Genomic DNA, 14,467 nt, shown 5'->3' with positions numbered 1-14,467 from the left:
AGATTAAGGATGAGGAGATGCCACAGAAATGAATGAATATTGTACTTGGCGCTGGGGTGATCTTAAGATGGCGCCAACAGATATGGCATCTCTGCTTCCAGTTCATAAGGAACTTCGCATTATTAAAAATAAATAAAAAAATGTTCACAAGTATCTCGCTACACCCGCAATAACATCTACTAAATATGTGTGTGACCAATTCAATTTGATTAGACTCAGGCGGAGACCTGAGACGAACAGGAAACCAGCGAACGCCATTGCACATTTCCTTTCCAAAACAGAAGAGGTCCCAGAAAGCATCCGATATCCCAAAAAAAACACGTGAGAGCCTTGTTTTCCGGAGCTTAAAAGCGGGACATCTGCGTTTCATGATGGAGACCTGTAATCACAAATCAAGTCTCCTCTATTGACAGTGCAGCAGTCTACACAATGAGAACTTAACAAGCACCTTGTCATGGAGTGCATGTCCATGACTTGTAGACAATGAACACTGAAACAAATTATTGGTTGAAGAAAGACTCTTTATTGTTTCTCTTCAAGGTATAGCCAAGGATCCTGAAACAAAAGAGAATGTTGGATTGAGTAGTTGAGTAATCACGTTGGTAGAACTAGCCATATTTTTTTCCTGGAACGAGAAAAACAAATTATTCCAACAGCACAGTCAACTTATTTTCCCCATTGGATCCAGTGTGTTCAGTTTGTTTCACGTAAGGCATCAAAGTCAAGTGTTTGCTGTGCGTGCCATGTATAAACATGCCCATTTAAACGTACATGATCTAGCAATGTGAAATATTACTAGAATAACGTTTGAAGTGTTGGTATAGTATAATCATATAATTTAACCTACCTCAAGGCGCTGTTTCCTTGTTGAAGTGTGGGTGTGCTTGAGGCAAATTAGTCTACTTCTTCTCCTGTGGGGTTTATTGGCGGTTGGCATCCAACGGTATGGTGCATTACTGCCACCTACTGTACTGGAGTGTGGGCCAGAGACGGGGGAAAATAATCCTACCTGACAGCCTCTTTGCTCTTAAAAAAGATAACAACATATTTGAGACTATATCTAATGATATCCTACTCAATATACTCTTTAAAATAATTTCCTGTATCCCCTTCTCCCTCAAACTAGACCTCAGCCTCTCTCTTTCCTTCTGATATTGCCCACACTGTAGCGATAAATGCTCCACGGTCTCTGTTTCCTGGCAATAATCACACTTTCCTGTTGGATGCTTTCCTATCACATTTAAGGACTTATTCAACTGGCTGTGTCCCACCATTAATCTTGTAAAAATAGCCTCCTCTCTTCTGTCCCTATCTGCCGTCCCCTCCTTGACTTTCCTCAGTACTTCAAATAAAAGCCTGCCCTTAGTATCTCTGTTCCATGGCTCCTGCCATCTCTGCACCATCACTGTCCACATCAAGTCTTTTTGCCTCTGCCCTGCTCATTGAAACTATAACATCAACATCCCCACATCTAAGTGCTTGTTTAGCCAGTATATCAACTGCCTCGTTCCCCTCCAACCCCAAATGGGCTGGGACCAAAGTAAATCTTTTTTGTATATCTATCTGTCTAATCCTGCCATGGGGTTGTAGCACCTCATAAAGCAGGTCTTGTCTGCTACGTGACCCAAAGGACTGGAAAGGCATTAACACTGCACATGAATCAGAGCAAATAACTACTCTGTTTGGCTTGACTTCCTCCACCCACTGCAAAGCCAACCGTACAGCCATCAGTTCCGCTGTATATATACAGCCAGATGATCTGTAATACGTTTCCTGACTTCCATCCCACATTCCTGCACTACAAATGCTTAGCCAGTACGTGTCCTTGGATCTTTTGAACCATCTGTGTAAATGGCCACAAAATCCTCCCTCCATATCTTTCTGTAGTCTCTCCAACACTTCTAGATCAGTGACTGGAGGCGGGAGTGGCCATGGTGGATTTACAGGAACAGCTACCGTTGGACTAAACTCCCTTCCATACAGTCCCATCTCCTTCCCCTGGGTATTACCTACCCACCCAAAGCTTGTGTTTTGTCTTTGCTTATCTTCACAGCATGCCTGTAAAATCCCTTTTGCAGGATGAGACACCCCATGTCCCTGTAGGTTGACCCAATAATGAATTGCCAGCTGCTGTCTCCTAATATGCAATGGCGTAGCCCCCACCTCCACCTATAGTGCAGCCACTGGGGACGTCCGAAATACCACACTACATATTCTGAGTCCTTGTCGCTTGGTAAGGATGTCTGGGCTACTGAACTATACTGCCATAGTCTTCTACAGATCGGATCAATGCAACATACATGGTCCTCAATGAGGAACGCCCAGCCCCCAAATCCTTCCCCATCAGACAACGCATCACATTTAGCACCTTCTTACACTTTTCCATAGCTCTCTCAATGTGTTCTGCCCAGGTCAGTCTGGTCCTAGTGTCAAAATAAACCCCAAGGAACCTGAATCCCCCCCCACCCTCTCTTAGTCTTGCCCATATAACCTCAAGCATACTTTATCTCCCACCTTCATCCTGGTAAAGAACACTGTCTGAGTTTTCTCTAGAGAACCTGAATCCCCACATTAATGCCTAGCATTCTACCTCATCAATTGCTTCATGTACATTAACATTTACATTTAAGTCATTTAGCAGATGCTCTTATCCAGAGCGACTTACAAATTGGTGCATTCACCTTATGATATCCAGTGGAACAGTCACTTTACAATAGTGCATCTAAATCTTAAAGGGGGGGGGGGGGTGAGAGGGATTACTTATCCTATCCTAGGTATTCCTTAAAGAGGTGGGGTTTCAGGTGTCTCCGGAAGGTGGTGATTGACTCCGCTGTCCTGGCGTCGTGAGGGAGTCATAATCAGTCGCCTTGGAGATGGGCTGAACCTTCCTGACTATGCACATTTATTCTCCTCTTCCATAAGACCCCATCATCTGCAAATAACGACCTCCCAATATCCGGTTGTACCTGAGAGTAAACATCATTGATCATGATTGAGTACAACAAAGGACTAATCACTCTCCCCTACTATGGTGTACCGTTATCCACCAGGTGCCTGATAGTGACTTTCCCACCCTCACCTGGATAGATCTTCCAAACAGTAAATCCTTTATCCATTTGTAAGTTCTCCCTCCTACCCCTGTAATATTAAGCTTGATTAACGATCCCTCTTTCGACATCATATCATACGCCTTCTCCACATCCTGACCTCTGTTTCTCAGCAGAGCACTGGGTCCATAGTTCCCCTTCCCTACCTAAACCCACTCTGATGTGGCGTTACTAGCCCTCTGCTCTCCAGGAAGTAAGTTAGCCTCTCCGTAATCATACATTCCATAATCGTACATACATGTGATGTTAAAGCTATTGGCAGATAGCTTGTTGGCCTCATTGGGTCCTTCCCTAGCTTCCAGATTGGTACCACTACTGCCTCCTTCCAACTGTCTGGTCGTTTCCCCTCCTCCCACACTGTGATGTACAACACCAAAACCTTATCCAGTGCCTCATCACTAAGATGGGCCAACATAACGCATGATCTTTCCCAGGTGAAGTTAACCTTGCCTTACCTATTGCCCTTTTCACCTCTGCCGTGGTAAATGATGCATTCAAACCATCATTTACATTCTCCCTCCTTTCCAGTACTTCAGGATGCTCCTCTCTCATTTTCTCTCTCCCCCTCTGCCCCTCCTCTGACAAATATCTAGAGCTATGCACTTCTACAAACGCGTTGGCCATCATCTCTGCCTTCCCCTCGTCTGTTACTGCTCACTCGTGAACACTTTGCCTGACAGATGTTGGGCGTTATGCGTCATTTTCAGTACTCTAAATGACCTGTCCCTACTCCTCACCATTTCCCCACACTCCTTCGTCCACCATGGGACTGCTTTCCTCCTCCTCCTCCTCCCTGAACTCTTAGGTATAGTCTCAGTAGCTGCCCCCACTAATGCTGTTCTCAACCAATTATTCATACTATCCAATGCCCACTCCACCCGAGGCCTCACATGCTCACCCAGCTCCTGAAACTGATCCCACTTTGCCCACCTCCCTCCGGCCTACTGGGCATAATATGGAGTAATGATCACTCCCTACTGTCGACTCCTCCCATACCTCCAACTCACAGATTCCTGGCATCGCACTAGATACCAGAGTGAGTTCCAAGGCAAACTCTTTCCTTGTGGCTACATTAATCCTGGTCCCTCGGCCATCATTCAAGCACACCAGATCTTTCATTTCTATCACATTTTCTAACACTTGGCCATTTCCCTCCATCTGTTTCCTCCCCAGAGCGTGTTGAGGGCATTAAAATCCCCACACCATATTATCTTACTTCTATCCTGCCCTCCACCCTCTCCAGCACTTCCAGGTCCAAATATCTGGATTATAGTAGTTCACTACCACTAGCACCACTCCTCTCAACCACACCTCCACCACCACATACAGTAGTCCTGTTCAATACCTCTGCCTAGCATCCTGCAGGGAAGTCCTTGCTTTATGAAGGTGGCACCCCCCTCCCCTTACAGCTCTGTCCCTACTAACCACTACATATGATGATAAACTCCGTATTCGGGTTTGAGCAATGTTACTTGCACACAAATCACAGGCTTAGCTGGCATATCTACAATGAACTGCTTGAATTCCCGCCCATTAGCCAACAGTCTTCGAGCATTCTATTGCAGTACTACCACTATAACTAATATCCAGTAAAACATGACTCCACCCTCGGCTGATTGATGTCATCTCAAGCCTCTTCCCATGTCAACGCTGTCATACTCAGATGTCTCCCAGCAGCTTTCACTATTTGGGTCAATATCACTAAAAGTGTTATTTTTTGTCCTCAAGATAAATCATTCAAAATTGTATATAAAAAATAGACACTGGATCAAATTTCAAAAGTATCCTTATGTGTGTATGCCTTCATAACAATAGAAGCATAATGACATAGTCTTCAAAGTAAAGTTGATACATTTTAGACTAGGGATGCACGATACAGTGCCTTCGCAAAAGTATTCACCCCTTTGGCATTTTTCCTATTTTGTTGCGTTACAACCTGGATTTGGATTTGGATTACATGTGATCGACATACACAAAATAGTCCAAATTGGTTAATAAACAACTTGTTTTAATATTAAAAACGGAAAAGTGGTAGGTGCATATGTATTCACACCATTTGCTATGAAGCCCTTAAATAAGATCTGGTGCAACCAATTACCATCAGAAGTCACATAATTAGTTAAAATAAAGTCCACCTGTGTGAAATCTAAGTGTCACATGATCTGTCACATGATCTCAGTATATATACACCTGTTCTGAAAGGCCCCAGTGTCTGCAACACCACTAAGCAAGGGGCACCACCACGAAGATCAAGGAGCTCTCCAAACAGGTCAGGGACAAAGTTGCTGAGAAGTACATATCAGGGTTGCGTTATAAAAAATATCAAAAACTTTGAACATCTCACAGGTCACCATTAAATCCATTATTAAAAAATGGAAAGAATATGGCACCACAACACACCTGCCAAGAGAGGGCCGCCCACCAAAACCTCACAGACCAGGCAAGGAAGGCATTAATCAGAGAGATAACAAAGAGACCAAAGAGATAACCCTGAATGAGCTAGGACCATTTTAAGCCGTAAACTCCACAAAGCTGGGCTTTACAAAAGAGTGTCCAGAAAAAAGCCATTGCTTAAAACCTGTTAAGACTCCCATTCCTGTGCGGGTAGCGTGACTACAGCTCAAGCTCATTACCATAACGCACAATGTGCAAAAATATTCCTAAAAATATTTAACCTCCACACATTAACAAGTAAAATAGCTCAAATGAAAGATAAACAAGTTGTTTATCTAGCCAGCAAGTCAGATTTCTAAAATGTTTTACGGCGAAAACATAGCACATATTTATTTCAAACCACCACCGCAGACATAGCTCATTAGCATAGCCAAGTAGGAAAAAATATGCAACCAACAAACGCAGGATTAAAAGAAAAATCATTTCACTAACCTTTTGAAATCTTCATCAGATGACAGTAATATAACATGTTACACAGTACTTTCATTTTTTTTCAATAATATGCTATATATATCCATAAATCTCTGTTTACAATGATGCATCGTTCAAAAAATGCTACTAAAATGTCCGGAGAAATGACGATAGCTCCAGCAGATAACGTCAGCTAACAAGGAATACACATCATAAACTTTGACTAAATATGCATGTTTTACATATGTATAGGAAGATACACTTCTTCTAAATGCAAACTCTGTGTTACTTTTATTTCTAACATTACATTTTGCGTTTACTAGGCTATAATAGGGAGTCGGCGCTCCAAAATGTAGCATTCTGGCTCCTCTATCTTGGAGTCGACAGAAACCCAAAAAACACATAAATATTCCCTTACCTTTGCTGTTCTTCCATCAAAAGACCTGGAAGGAATTATACTTACCAAAAACAGCCTTTAGTTTTCAAGTCTGCGTCTTTCGGTTCTCAAAATAGCCTCATTTTGGTCAAAATGTAGGCAAAATTCAAGTGGATGCGCACCAAAACGTCGAAAATATATATTATATGTCGAGTAAACTTGTCAAACTATGTTTATAATTAAGCTTTAACATGTTATAAAGATGTACAGCAATTTTGAGGACGAAGCTAAACACACACGTCTTGTCATTGATCCTGAAGAAAAGAGAGAGCGGGAGCAGAGCGTGCATACAGGGCACTTTTTTTTGGCGTGACCGAGACCTTTCGGCACGCTCAACGTCGTGTGAGTGCGCGATTCACACAATGACAAGCCCCATAGAAGGCAGGCTTCGTGCTGAACACGTAGAAACTGTTCTCAGAGCTGTAGCCTTTTGGGAAGTGCGTTTAAGATGACGTCAAAGTCGGGGCAACTTTTTCCATGACAAGAGAGATTTTGGGAGAATGCATGCCCTGACACTTCTGCTTTACATAGAGACAAAATTTAAATGGTTTTAGAAGCGTTAGAGTGTTTTCTATTCAATAATATTTTTTATATGCATATATTAGCAACTTTTGAAAAAAATGTATCCTGTTTTATATGGGTACCCAAATCCTATAAATAGCCTTTAAAGAAAATATGGGTAACCCATTTAAAAGGCATGTGCAGCCTCCCGGGTGGCCCAAATCCTCCTGTGCCACCAGAGACTCTGGGTTTGCGCCCAGGCTCTGTCGTAACCGGTTGGGACTGGAAGGTCCGCGGGGCGACGTACAATTGGCCTAGTGTCGTCCGGGTTAGGGAGGGTTTGACCGGTAGGGAAATCCTTGTCTCATCGCGCACCAGCGACTCCTGTGGCGGGCCCGGGCGCAGTGCGCGCTAACCAAGGTTGCCAGGTGCACAGTGTTTCCTCCGACACATTGGTTCGAATGGCTTCCGGGTAGGATGGCGCTGTGTTAAGAAACAGTGTGGCTTGATTGGGTTGTGTATCGGAGGACGTCATGTTTGGCTACCAAAAAAAAACGTAAGTTCATTCATCCAAACGCCAAACTTTCTTCCACATTAACTCCATAATATCGACTGAAACATGGTAAACGTTGTTTAGAATCAATCCTCAAGGTGTTTTTCACATATCTCTTCATGATATATCATTCCTGGAGGTCTACTCTCTGTCTCAATCACATGGATGAATGCGAGCAGCTTGGAGATTACGCAACAATTTCAACAAAGGACACCGGGCGGACCCCTGGTAAATGTAGTCACTTATGGCCAATCTTCCAATGATATGCCTACAAATACGTCACAATGCTGCAGACAACTTGGAGAAATGATAGAAAGGGCAGGCTAATTCGTGGCGCTTTCACAGCCATATAAGGAGACAATGAAAAACAGAGCGTCAAAAATCCTGCTCATTTCCTGTTTGAAGTTTCATCTTGGTTTCGCCTGTAGCATCAGTTCTGGGGCACTCACAGATAATATCTTTGAAGTTTTGGAAATGTCAGAGTGTTTTCTTTCCAAATCTGCCAATTATATGCATAGTCGAGCATCTTTCGTGACAAAATATTGCGCTTAAAACGGGCACGTTTTTTTATCCAATAATGACATAGCGCCCCCATAGGTTGAAGAGGTTAACAACACTGTCATCTCAGATTTTCAAAATATGCGTTACAGCCAACGCTAGACAAGCATTTGTGTAAGATTATCATGGCATAATGCTATGCTAGCTCTGCTGGCAGCAGGCAACATTTTCACGAAAATAAGAAAAGCAACCAAATTAAATCATCTACCTTTGAAGAACTTCGGATGCATTCACTCAGGAGACTCCCAGTTAGATAGCAAATGTTCCTTTTTTCCCAAAATATTATTTTTGTAGGCGAAATAGCTCCGGTTTGTTCATCATGCTTGGCTGAGAGAATCAAACTTTTTTCAAAATTAACTCCATAATATCGACAGAAACACGGCAAACGTTGTTTAGGATACATCCTCAAGGTGTTTTTAACGTATGTATTCAATAATATATCCGTCGAGGCAGTTGGTTTCTCATAAGAAACGATTGGAAAAATGGCTACCTCAGTATTTTACGCAAGGTTTTCTCTGGGAGACACCATGCGACCACTCGCCCTATATGGTCTCTTACAGCCATTCTCCAATGGAAATGCATAAAAAGACGTCACAATGCTGTGGAAAACGTGGAAAACGTAAGCTGACTCCTCGCTCCTTCACAGCCATATAAGGAGTCATTGGCATGAGGCGGTTTCAAAAAATGTGGCACTTCCTGATTGGATTTTTATCTGGGTTTCGCCTGTAACATCAGTTCTGTGGCACTCACAGACACTATCTTTGCAGTTTTGGAAACGTCAGAGGGTTTTCTTTCCAAAGCTGTCAATTATATGCATAGTCGAGCATCTTTTCGTGACAAAATATCTTGTTTAAAACGGGAACGTTTTTCATCCAAAAATTAAAAGAGCGCCCCCTATATCCAACTGCTTAACCCTGTTGCACAAATCTAATCTTATAAGCAGCCAGCTAGGGTCAATTGGCTAGTGAGGCTGGACAGTTTCTACGAACTGTAATGTAACTTTTTGGACTTTTTGTCTGGACTTAGTGCTCGAGCCTTGTGCATTTTGATTACTGGACTAAACGCGCAAACAAAACAAAAATGCTTGTGTTTTTCTGTGACTATGTGCTGACCTAACATAATCACATGGTGTGCTTTCGCAGTAAACCCTTTTTGAAATTGGACACTGTGGTTGGATTTACAAGAAGCTTATCTTTAAAATGGTGTGTAATACTTGTATGTTTTAATTATGGGATTTCTGTTGTTTTGAATTTGGCGCCCTGCAGTTTCACTGGCTGTTGTCGAGGTGGGATGCTAGCATCCCACTTGTACCAGAGAGGTTAAGAAAATATAAATGTTCTACAATGACATCACAAATAGGAAAATCTGTCACTTCCTTTGCGGGAAAACAACTGTGGTGAACCTGGTGAGTATCTAGATTTCATAGTATTACATTTTAATCATTATATGTTTGGTGAGGTGATGTGGGAAAGCATAACTTGTTATGCAAAAATACAAACAAATATTTTTGTCAAACAATGCAAATTCCTTTTCAAGTGGCAACCATTATCCTAGCTTCATCACAATCACTTGGAGCATAGTTGCTCATTTTAGTTCAAACTGTCCACACTGTTATATATGTACTGTACACTGAACAGGGTGGACATTCACTCAACAGGGTGGACAAATGGATATCTTGCATTAATGTGTTGCTAAATATGTGTTTTTGTTCATAAAATGTGTTACATAATTAGAGTATACATAGCAGGTATAGTATTTTAAGAATAAATAAATATCAATTGAATCAGGTTTTTCTGAAGGAATGGCACCTCTTAGTGCAGTTGAAAGACAGTGGCTGTCAGGGAGTGTACGGGAGGCGAAGTCAGGTGCAGGAGAGCAGAGTATAGTTAACAGGCACACTTTTATTTTTGTTTCAAAACCGAGAGCACTACATAAATCAAACGAGCTCAAAACACAGAACATAACAAAAGTAAAGCGCGTAATAAAACATGAACATGAAACAATTACACACAAAGACATTATGGGAACCAGAGGGTTAAATGCATGTAGATTGATTGGGGAATGAAAACCAGGTGTGTATGGAACAAGACAAAACAAATGGACATGTGAAAAATGGAGCGACGATTGGCTAGAAAGCCGGTGACTCCAGTCACCCAAGTCATATACTGTTCTCTCTGCTACCACAGGACAAGCGGTAGCAGAATGGAAAAAGTTTTACACTGCTGCTACTCACTGTTTATTATCTATCCATAGTCACTTTACCCCTACCTACATGTACAAATGACCTCGTTAACCTGTACCCTCACACAATAACTCGGTAACGGTACCCCCTGTATACATCCTTGTTATTGTTATTTTTTTATTTTTTAACTTTTTTATTTTTTTTTACTTTAGTTTATTTGGTAAAGATTTTCTTAACTCTTTCGTGAACTGCATTGTTAGTTAAGGGCTTGTAAAGTAAGCATTTCAAGCAAGTGGCAAATAAAGCTTGATTTGATGTGGAGATGACTTGTGCTTCAAAGTGTGAGGGGGTTGTTTTAGATTGTGAACTGTACAACAATACGGAGTCTTGCATTGGTAGCCATAACATTTCCTCTAATTAATTTGTTCTGTCATATCACTCGCATTTTAAAATACAATTTATTATGTACACCTTTCTAGTACTGGGTTGGACCCCCTTTTCCTCCAGAGCAGCCTGCATTCTTTGGGGTCATTCTACAAGGTGTTGGAAGCATTCCACAGGGATGATGGTCCATGCTGCCGCGATGGCATCACACAGTTGCTACCAGATTGGACGGCGGTTCCAAGCTGCTCAATTGGGTTGAGTTCTGTGGACTGTACAGGCCGCTCAAGTAAATTGGACTCGCTGTATTTCCAGTCCTTAATTGTCCAGAGTTGGTGATCGCGTGCCCACAGGATGCGCTTCTTCTTGTTTTTAGCTGATAGGATTGGAACCCGGTGTGGTTGTCTGCTGCAATTGCCCGTCCTTGACAAGGATCGTGGAGATGTGAGTTCCGAGATGCCGCTCTGCACGCCAGTTGTACTGCGCCATTATTTGTCTGTTTGTGGCACGCCTGCTAGCTTGCAAAATTGTTGCCATTCTCCTTCGACCTCTCATCAATAAGCTGTTTTCACCCACAGGACTGCCGTTGACTGGATGTTTCTTTGTTGTGCAATAAAACATTCAGGCAGGAATAGAGTACCTCCTGGATACATGTTCAGGAGTTACTCAAGATTTTCAAGTGAAAGTAACTATCCCAGTTCATTGACAGTAGCTGTTCTTGTAAACAAAGATTTGAACAGTAAATGTCATGTCTTGGAACTACTGTAGGGCAAATGTTGATCTGACCAACAGATCAAAAAAGTCTAAGCTTACTTCTGAACATTAATTCATGGTTTGGAATATGGTTTGAAACCTAGCCTCTACCAGACTGGTAGTGAATGTAATGGTGGTGAGGTTACAAACAAAAAGGAGCCTAAGTAAAATTAACAAACATTTATTATTTTTGGGGGGTGACGGAGAGCAGGTCTTGTTCTTAAAAAAAAGAAATCACAAACATCCCAGACATTCACATTGTAAAATAAAAAGTTATGCTATGAATATAAGACGTTATTATGTGCACTTTAATGCTAAAACACAACTGGCAAAATGAGAAACATACATGACAAAAATGGTTTTAAAAAGCAAACTGTTGGGGACTCCACAAATTGATTACAGTCTTCAATTGTGCAACACAAAAAAAAGTGTTTGGTAATATTGTGACGAGGACAAGGCATAATCAGCTGTTTGAAGCCCTACACTTTGGTCCATTGTTGACCCCTAAATGTCAAACTATAAGGTCAATTTAGTGTAGTGTGTAGTAAAGGAATATCTTCATCACATTGACTAATACTGTGATGATAGCTGTCTCCTGCAAAGCCTGTACGATACATGTACAAAGTATTGAGACTGCTGTCAGGCCAACTGATTGCATCATTAGAATATTTCACTGATGACATAATAGCATAGCAAGAAGAGGAAAAGCAGCTTGAAAAAATAAATTATATCGCATCTCTTGTTGAAAAAGGTGTTTGTTCAGGTCTTTTGGAGTGTTTCACGAGCACATTCTCTCAATCTGATCTCATTCTGTCATTTTGCATTGACCTAAGAAAACAGCGCCCATTGTCAACGTATTATATATTCTATAAATATCTATTCATATACAGTTGAAGTCAGAAGTATATATAAACTTTTGAAGATTGAAGTCATTAAAACTCGTTTTTCAACCACTCCACAAATTTCTTGTTTTCAAACTATAGTTTTGGCAAGTTGATTAGGACATCTACTACAAATGTTTACAGACATATTATTTCACTTATAATTCACTGTATCACAATTCCAGTGGGTCAGAAGTTTACATACACTAAATTGACTGTGCCTTTAAACAGCTTGGAAAATTCCAGAAAATTATGTCAGCTTCTGATAGGCTAATTGACATAATTTGTGGCAATTGGAGGTGCACCTGTGGATGTATTTCAAGGCCTACCTTTAAACTCAGTGCCTCTTTGCTTGACATCATGGGAAAATCAAAATAAATCAGCCAAGACCTCAGAAAAAAAGGTCTGGTTCATCCTTGGGAGAAATTTCCAAATGCCTGAAGGTACCACGTTCATCTATACAAAGAATAGTATGCCAGAATAAACACCATGGGACCACGCAACCGTCATACCGCTCAGGAAGGAGACGCGTTCTGTCTCCTAGAGATGAACCTACTTAGGTGCGAAAAGTGCAAATCAATCCCAGAAAAACAGCAAAGGACCTTGTGAAGATGCTAGAGGAAACGAGCACAAAAGTATCTATATCCCCAGTAAAACGAGTCCTATATCGACATAACCTGAAAATCCGCTCAGCAAGGAAGAAGCCACTGCTCCAAAACCACCATAAAAAAAAGCCAGACTACAGTTTGCAACTGCACATGGTGACAAATATCATACTTTTTGGAGAAATGTCCTCTGGTTTGATGAAACAAAAATAGAACTGTTTGGCCATCATGACCATCGTTATGTTTGGAGGAAAAAGCGGGAGGCTTTCAAGCCAAAGAACACCATCCCAACCGTGGAGCACGGGGGTGTCAGCATCATGTTGTGGGGGTGCTTTGCTTCAGGAGGGACTGGTGCACTTCACAAAATAGATGGCATCATGGAAAATTAAAATAGATGGCATCAAGGAAAATTATGTGGTTATATTGAAGCAACATCTCAAGACATCAGTCTGGAAGTTAAAGCTTGATTGCAAATGGGTCTTCCATATGGACAATGACCCCAATTATACTTCCAAAGTGGTGAGACAAAATGGCTTAATAAATATATAAAATGTGTGGGCAGAACTGGGAAAGCGTGTGAGAGCAAGGAGGCATAGTTGCACCAGCTCTGTCTGGAGGAATGGGCCAAAATTCACACAACTTATTGTGAGAAGCTTGTGGAAGGCTACCCGAAACGTTTGACCCAAGTAAAACAATTTAAAGGCAATGCTACCAAATACTATTTTAGTGTATGTAAACTTCTGACACACTGGGAATGTGATGAAATAAATAAATGCTGAAATAAATCATTCTCGACTATTTCACATTCTTAAAATAAAGTGGTGATCTTAACTGACCTAAGACAGGGAATTTTTACTTGGATTAAATGTCAGGAATTGTGAAAAACTGAGTTTAAATGTATTTGGCTAAGGTGTATGTATTCTTCCGACTTCAACCGTAGGTGTTCCTTTTGTCGAGGTCGGAAAGGGCAGTGTGGAGTGCAATAGAGACTGCATCATCTGTGGATCTGTTTGGGTATGCAAATTAGAGTGGGTCTAGGGTTTTTGGGATGATGGTGTTGATGTGAGCCATGACCAGCCATTCAAAGCACTTCATGGTGACAGACGTGAGTGCTATGTGTCAGTAGTCTTCTAGGCAGGTTACCTTATTGTTCTTTTAAAACATGTTGGTATTACAGACAAGGATGAAATGTCAGGAATTGTGAAAAACATAGTTTAAATGTATTTGGTTATGGTTTATTTAAACTTCCGACTTCAACTGTATATTTATCTTTACAACACACGGATGAGACGGGATGAAGGCTGCAGCTGATGATAAGGAACTGGTTATTTGTTCAAAGCTGACCTCACAAGCACTCTAAATTGATTGGCTCGGCATCCCCCATGTTTCTTTTCTCTTTCAGTGATCTGAAATCTGATTGGTCAGTGATGTGTGCCATCCAATAGTCTCAGGGCCTGCTCCGTTCCTCTGGTAAAGATGAAATCTTGGATGAAAAACTGCATGAAATACATACAGTAATCATGTTTAACAACAGGAACTCTATTGATGTTAAACCCAAGGATATGGAGAGGACCTTAATGGGAGATGTATTGGTTACTGTGGATTCATTTGAGCGTTAGGAGCTGCGTAGCACAGACTATTTGAA

Source organism: Oncorhynchus gorbuscha, linkage group LG05 (assembly GCF_021184085.1).
Source record: "Oncorhynchus gorbuscha isolate QuinsamMale2020 ecotype Even-year linkage group LG05, OgorEven_v1.0, whole genome shotgun sequence".
Classification (NCBI taxonomy): Eukaryota; Metazoa; Chordata; class Actinopteri; order Salmoniformes; family Salmonidae; genus Oncorhynchus; species Oncorhynchus gorbuscha.
This window is presented reverse-complemented; position numbering follows the sequence as displayed.